We start from the raw sequence: 8142 nt of genomic DNA, 5'->3' as shown, positions 1-8142 counted from the left end.
GAGATGCCAGTGGAAGGTAATACTATTATAGTATTCTCCCATATATCTTATTTATTATTCTTTATTCTTGTGTTCTCAAAGAAAACTGTGGTGATGTTAAGATAGCTTCAATGTTAGTACATGTATATAATTTCAACGGATTTCATTTTTATTTTGCTTTACTAAACTCTTTCCATGAAAATCTCCATAAAAATTTCTACTCTGATAAATCAAGTCTAGTGTTGTCTTTCATCACAGCTTCAACTACAAATTCTATTTGATGAACAAAGTAACAAATCAACTTTAACATCGAAAAATTTTCATCAGTGATGCAATCTTTTTTTCTTCCTCTTTTTTTTGATTTCCTTCAACTTCCCTGATTTACTGATTAAACTGCACTATATCAAATGCATCTTCTCAGATAACTTTGAGGATGATAAAAATTGTGGACCTTATTGTCTATTACTTCTACTTTAATTCTGTATTTTAAACATCACTGAAAAATAAATATAACTTATTAAAATTTTTCACATATACATATGCACATATAAATCAGATGATAAATAATCAATATTTTTGGGAAAATACTAATAGATTATTTTTCTTTTGCATTTCTGAATTTCTTTGCAATTTTTCAAAAATGGTGATTATAAATGTTGAAAACACTTTCAAATATATAGGTAAAATAAAAAATTATCTTCTATATTTTTATACTTTGGTTTTGTTAAATCTTTTAATAATTTGGAATTGTTCTGAATTTAATAACCAGAGAATATGATCAATATACTAAGCTCACTATAGCTAATTTATTTCATAACAAAAAATAATTACAGGGCCGCCCCGTGACTTAGCAGTTAAGCTAAGGTTAAGTAGCAGTTAAGTTAAGTAGCAGGCCGCTACTGGCGGCCCGGGTTTGGATCCTGGGCGCGCACCGACGCACGGCTTCTCCGGCCATGCTGAGGCTGCGTCCCACATACAGCGACTAGAAGGATGTGCAACTATGACATACAACTATCTATTGGGGCTTTGGGGAAAAAAAAAGGAGGAGGATTGGCAGTAGATGTTAGCTCAGAGCCGGTCTTGCTCAGCAAAAAGAGGAGGATTAGCATCGATGTTAGCTCAGGGCTGATCTTCCTCACCAAAAAATAAATAAATAAATAAATAAATAAAACTGTTTAAAAAATAATAATTACAAACTTTAAACTATCTCCTTCAATATTGCAGTGATATTGAATAATAATAAATAAAGCTATGAGTAAATCAGTTGTAATATAACCAGATAAGAAATGTTCAATCAATCCACCTGATTTGAGTTAAATCTAAAAATAACTTTAGCCTTAGTGATCATGCTGATAGCCATAATAGATAATGGTGCCTGAAGTGTATGCTCAAGCCCAGGTGGAATTAGAAATATATCGTCTGTATGTTCCATGACATAAGGTACATATTTCCAATCCAAGTACTCATCATGTTTTCTTGTAATTAATATTTTATCATCAGTTTACTAGGTAGGCTGTGATCTCCTTGAGGGTAGAGACTGTCATTTTTTTTTAACCCAAATGACTAGTTCTGTGTCAAGTTATTATTCAAGTATTCATTAAATGATTGGATGTATAAGCTAATGTATTGTCTTTTTAGCATAATTTTTATTGGAGGTAATGAGCATTTCAATCTCAGAAGTTCCACTGGAGTACCTGTATTAAATTTTCTATTGAAGTAGTTCACTAAATTCATTGGCCTTTAAGTCACATAGACTTGTCTTGAATCCCAGTCCACTAACTCAATAGCTGTACCAAATTGCACTCATGGTTTATATGGCCATATAAGTTCATATGAATTTTAAAGAAGAGAATAAACATTCCTCACTCTGCATAGTGCCTGGACAAAATAGGCACCTTTTCATTCCTATTTCCTTCCACAGGGGCTTAATTTCTTAATTTACTAAGTATTCATTAACCTCTTTCTTAGTGCTTGACAATATATCATGATATTTTAAAAAAAGGAAACACGAAAGGCATGTTTCTGATCTTGAAAAGTTTGTAATATTATTGAGGTGACAAAATACAGCAATATACAGAAAAGAGCGAGGGAGATTGATTTAAAAGTTTCCATACCACTGCTAAAATATTTGAGAGCACTATAAGTCTGTATTAAAACTCAGAGAAAGAGTGGTTAGTGACTACTCCAAGGAGAAAATAGGAGCTACAGGGAATCTTGAAGAAAATGTTGAGCATGATAGTGAACATGTTTTACGTTGGGTATCCTTAAAGCAAACAGGAGATGATGTTTTGTGTGCAAGTAATTGATTTAAAAAGTGTTCCCAAGAGTGTGATGGTAAAGGGACAGAAAGAACAGAAAAGGAGATTTTGATCTTGGGTAAAATTACACAGTGGGTAGGTTCAGCCTGATCCCACAGAAGGACTCTGGAGTGTTCAGTTATAATTCAGAGTTATTCTGGACAGGGACAAAGGAGCAGGGGCTTTCACAGTCTGGTACCCATCAGTGTTTAGGTAAAGGGTATGTGTGTACATGTAATGGGAAGGAAGGGGAGCTGACAACAATTCCAAGGCACTTGCAGCCCTTTGTACATGAGAAGGACATAAGCTCCCACTGTCTGAGGGCCATTTGTACTAAAAAGAGCCACTGCTGCTATGTATTTGAAGATAAAGTATGCCAAAGTCTACACACTCAAAAATGGAAAAAGGTGAACTGAAGCATCTTCATGGAGTTCAGTCATTATCTATGATGTGCGTGTGTCCGGTAGAAGGGGGGCTGGTGGCAACTTAGAGGAAAAACAGAAATGATAACCCTCAAGGAGGGAAAGAAGACTCTTATGAAGCACGAAACCATTGACCTGTAGTTCTTTTCATCCAACTACTCTTCCAGGGCAGAACTGAGATTCTACTTACAATGTTTTCGGAAAGTTATTCTTCAGCCTTTGCTTTAACATTTCCAGAAGGAAAGAACTCAATGTTTCTCAGGTCAGCTACTGTTAGAATGAATCAGTCCTTTTGGTTTGTTCAAATTATTAGGCTCTTATTCATTCCATTGTTCACAGGTCACAAGGGATTCCAATTACCAACTAGAATGCCTTCTCCTGGTGTTTTTTCTTTTTTCTATTCAAAGGAGAAACTCTTAGAGTGGTACTTCTCTATGCTCCCCTGAAGTCAAGCCACAAGCTATTACAATCTTACTAGTCTACATTTTATTACATTTCACCTAGTCTTCCAGTCAGATACTTCAGATACCAGTGTACTTGTTTTTTTTAAGTGTCTTTTAGCCCATGCATCTCAAAGATAAACAAGACTATTCCATGACCTTAGTTTATCTTGCCAGGTCTCCCCTCAATCCCAGGTAAGAAGAAACATTTTTCATCATATCTAGAGTCCCTTGTTGTGAATCAAACCATGTCAGGAAAATGAAATAGAGTGTCCTCTTGGTTCCAATGAACTTCTCCTGTTATGAGTGTTTCCCTATAGTCATAAGCAGGGCAAAAGGTGGGAAAATGGAAAGGTAATTTGGGAAACATTGAATTTTTCAGAAAAAGAAATAGTATCTCTGACTTAGTTGTTATATTTAGTTTATATATAAAATTTCAAATGCTAAAAAATTACTTGTGTTTCTCTTTATATATCCCAATGAAAATTAGGTTTAAAAAGGTTTAGATGCACTGACCTTGAAAAATATTTAATATTCTATGAATTTTCAAATTTATACTGTATGTTCCCTGAGGCTGCTTTTACTTGACTACTGCTTCAAAAACGTATTTAAAGATTATAGAGGTTATGTATATATTTTGTCTTTTTAATATCATATTTCTGTTTCTCTTGTGATTATTAAACTGCTTATTCATTTTCCAAGAAACACATGCGGGTTTTTATCTCCCCCAAATTTATCAGTCTTAGCCCTTGTCACAAATCCCATGTCTGGATTCTGCATTCCTGTTTTAATTTTCCAACTAACAACTATCAATTTTGAAAACTTTTACTCATGGTAATCCCTGAAAACAGAAGCACTTGTAACCGAGAGAGAAAAAATAGTCTGTTTTTAGGGGGCTTTTCAAGGTTTTCCCACAGAATCATGGGCATTTTCTAATCTAAAAACATAGTATATTTTATCAAAATGATCCATTTCCTGTTTTTTTTCCCTAATAGACTATAATTCCAAGACAGCAGAGCAAGGTTATAGTCACTCTTATATTTCCTACCTAGTGTCTGTCATGTATTAGTCAATAGTTATGCAGTAAATGGAGGAATTAATGGTGTTCAAGATAGTGATAAAGGAGAGTTTTCTTACATAGTTATATATTTACCATAATCTTCTCCATGCTTATTACATATCAATTCATTCTCTAACACATCTTATCAATTGTATATATTTTTGACATTGTCTTAAACTTGTTTCAAAGTTGTACGTTACAGTTGCTTAGAATCTTCTAATTCACGCCAAGCCATTCCGTAAATCCTACTTTAAATAGTATTGCTTGAATCCTTTTGTTTATATTCTGTTCCCATAATTAGTGTTAATGGCAATCTGGGGCTCTTTTCAACTCCAAGAGTATCCATATTTCTTTATTACTATATTCAAAGTAATCTCTGGGAAATAATTTTTAATGGGATATTACATACGACTTAAGTCTGATTGGACTCAAATGCATATGATTAGAATTTGGAATTTACTCATAAAAGAAAATCAGTTAATAAGAGCCTATGTAGCTTCTTTACTCCATTTTTGTTTGTGTTTAATGATAGCTTGGTGTTAAAAGAACAATTTGAGGAATAATTTGTGTATTTGTAGTAAAGATACTTATATAGAAAGAAGGCAGTAACGGTGCTAAAAGGCAAAGATATGCTCCAGAATTGGTCCAGATCAGCTTAAAAGCAGTTTGTTGGGTCAAATGGAGAATAGAGCCTATAGTGAGGCTAAATACTTTTATTCCCCCTGGGAAAACATATACTAAATGCAGATTTTGTTAGCTATTCTATGTCATTTCCACTGTTGTCAAATATTTTGGCCATACCGTATTTTTATTAAAGAGGGAAAATGTGAGATCTTTATCTTCATAATCTCTAGGAGTTGAAAAATGTAAGGATATTGCATTTAAAACTGAAATATTATCGATAAGTTTTCACTCCCCATGATATTATTACTTTTCAACATGTTTTTATTTTTATAGACTAAAATATATATATATATGGAAACACAGAGTGCTTTGTTGTCCAGTGCTCTTTTTCAGTCCTAAAATATTTCCACAGAAACGGTGATGGATACATATGCACTGAATAAAGAAAGGAATAAATAATTTGAAGATGTGATGAGACGTCTTGCATTCATTTTTGTGTAGATATCTCTGAATTATGTGTATATAGCTCTGAATAGCTCAAGTATATAGAATTTTTTTTTGTGGCAAGGAAGTTCCAGGGAGAAGGAAGAGGATTGGTAACCCTCTCCTTCCTAGAACTATTAGAAATATTCGTTGATGATGGGCCTTTTTCTGAGTTTTTCTTAGGTTTCCTGATTGAAATGAGCATCCACACTTTAGTAAACAAGATTCTAAAGCAAGAGTGTTATGATATCAGCAATCTGTAGCATTGCAATATTCTTTACATTTCACTTTAGCGTTAAGTTATAAGCCATTAAATGGTAAAGTACATTTGTAATTTTTTAAGACATTCCAATAATTTCGTATTTTGGAAGATAGTAGGTAGATAATCAAGTTAGGAAGGAACAAAACGTTGAAGGGAAAAATGTACAGAGTTAGTTATCCAAAAAAAGAAGAACACTGAGTATCTGAAGACTTGCTTCAGGTATGAAAGTAGAAAAGGGCCATAAGATGCAGCCTTGGAACCTCACTTAGCAGAGTTAAAGTCTTCGTGCATAATGAAGTGAATTTAAAATTGTGTTTATAATGATTTTCATTGACTTCCCTTTAATTCAGCAAATGTTAACTCTGAGCTTATCCTATGTGGGATCCTTTGCTAGGAATGGTGGAGAACATCTTTTAATAGAGTAAGAAAGATAAAACATGTGGGAGATAATATTCCTTTTAAAAATCTTGTAAGAAACATAGTGTCGCTTTATGAATATTTTAGCTTCTACATCATGCATTATCTTATAAAGAAACCTAGTAGCTGCCCCAATACTTTATTGAAGGCTTTCAAAAACAAAGCAAGGAAAGCAACATCACTAATAACAACAGAGTTGCTTGAAGGAATATTCCTGACTATTTATTGAAATCTAGTTTGAATCATTATGGGATTGAAAATATTTGACAGAACTGATGTACCAGATACAGTTCTAAAAATAGGAGAGTGTACTAGAAACATGAGACCCTTAAATTCAATGATGGTAACAGGTGCAGCTTTAATGAAATACATTAGCATGTTAAAATAAACAAAGCTAAACATAGTCAGATGGATAATGATCAACATCTTTATTTACTGAATTCCACAGCAGAGACTAAAGACATCAGAGAAATGTACCTTTAAAATGAGATGTGTGATCTCGAAGAAGCTATTTTAGCTCTTGCAGATTTTAAAACATAGTTGCTCCATTTTTTCTATCTGCACAGTTAGAACATAAAGAGCTGGTAAAATTATTTATGTACTTCAATAAAATAAATTTTCAGAGTCACTGAATAACTGACTATGCAAAGTTCCACTTATCAGTATAGACCCAGAGGGCACAGAACCGTAAACGCATGAAGTGCTCCTGTGGAGTTTCTAACAAATAACCAGATGAAATCCCTTCCCAAAGTCCAGTTTCATGTCTTCTAACCAGTTTTCATAGGAGGAACATTAGGAAATTTTCGCTAGGAAGACTATTTTGGGCATATAGAGAACATCAATATTTGGAGAGCCCTGGGTATATCATGATGTGAGTGAATTCTCGATCTTTTCAAGTTTTAGGAGAAAAGTGAATGTTCAAGAAGATTGCGATTACCTGACAATAGTGTGGAATGAAATCCCTTGAAATTGGTACATTTTGAGAGATGACACTGATAGGTCGGGTGGATTGCCACAGGCCACATGGGTGGAGCTTGTATTGCCTGGAGAAAATATAAGGGGACCGGAAACCCTGATAATGGGAAAAAAAATTTTTCTTTCCCAAGTTACTTGCTTGGGTTAGGCAAAAAGAAATTGAATTTTGCAATGACAAAAGGGAACATGCTGACCTACATGTTTTCAAAAGACAATAATTATATTGTTTACGGCCAATTCAAAACAATTGGTGTACATCCTTACAATCCATTCCTTTAGTATCTTGATGGGGCCAAGTGAATTCCTACCATTGCCAGACTAAATATTTCTATGGTTTAGGGGGTAAAGAATGCACTTTTTTCTTCCAGGATAGTGTTGTAAAAATAATGAGATTATTGGTAAGTAAGAATAACAAAACTAAAGGAACAGATATGAAATAGTTGTCATGTCATAAACTCAGCTAGGTAATTTGGGATCTTTGAAGAAAGACTTCAAACTCTAGCAACAATAAAAAAGAGGGGGGAAATCAGCTAGAAGAAAGGTTTTCAATTTTACTTTGAAAAAATAGATATGTTGCTAAGCTTCTCTAAAACACTGTAGATTTCTGAAACATACAGGACAGTTTTTACAATTTCCAAACACGCATTAAAAAGTTTTTCAGTAACAATCTGTTTCCATAATAAAACTTATTCAAAACATGCACATTATTAAGAAGAGGTCAAATTTGCTAAGACGATTGTGGCATAAATAATCATACTAGAAAATATGCATCGTTGGAAATTGCTAGATTATGGTGTTAGACTTTATCAATGCCAAAAAGCTACACAATGTTTCCTAGAAGAACAAAGAACACAATCATTTTTTTCATTTTTTCTTTTAGATAAATTTTCTTCCTTCTTTCCTCCCTTCTATATTCACTTATTTCAGAATATTTTTATTGTGAAACACTCAGCTTAAGAAACTGTTTTACAAACAATTTTTGAGTATGAAGGAAGATAAGTAAATAAATAAATATAGTGAAACACAGCACGTCTCCAAGAATTTAGGACCAAAAGAATAGTTCCTAGGTGTGAAGTTGCAACTGGTTCTAGCAATCCACCAAATTTCTTTCATTTTGAAAGCATTGCCACACAAATCTATCCTCTTAGTTAAATTATTCTTCTTCCTCAACTCTAACCCAGTT

Source organism: Ceratotherium simum, chromosome 10 (assembly GCF_057802395.1).
Source record: "Ceratotherium simum simum isolate JZ-2026a chromosome 10, ASM5780239v1, whole genome shotgun sequence".
Classification (NCBI taxonomy): Eukaryota; Metazoa; Chordata; class Mammalia; order Perissodactyla; family Rhinocerotidae; genus Ceratotherium; species Ceratotherium simum.
This window is presented reverse-complemented; position numbering follows the sequence as displayed.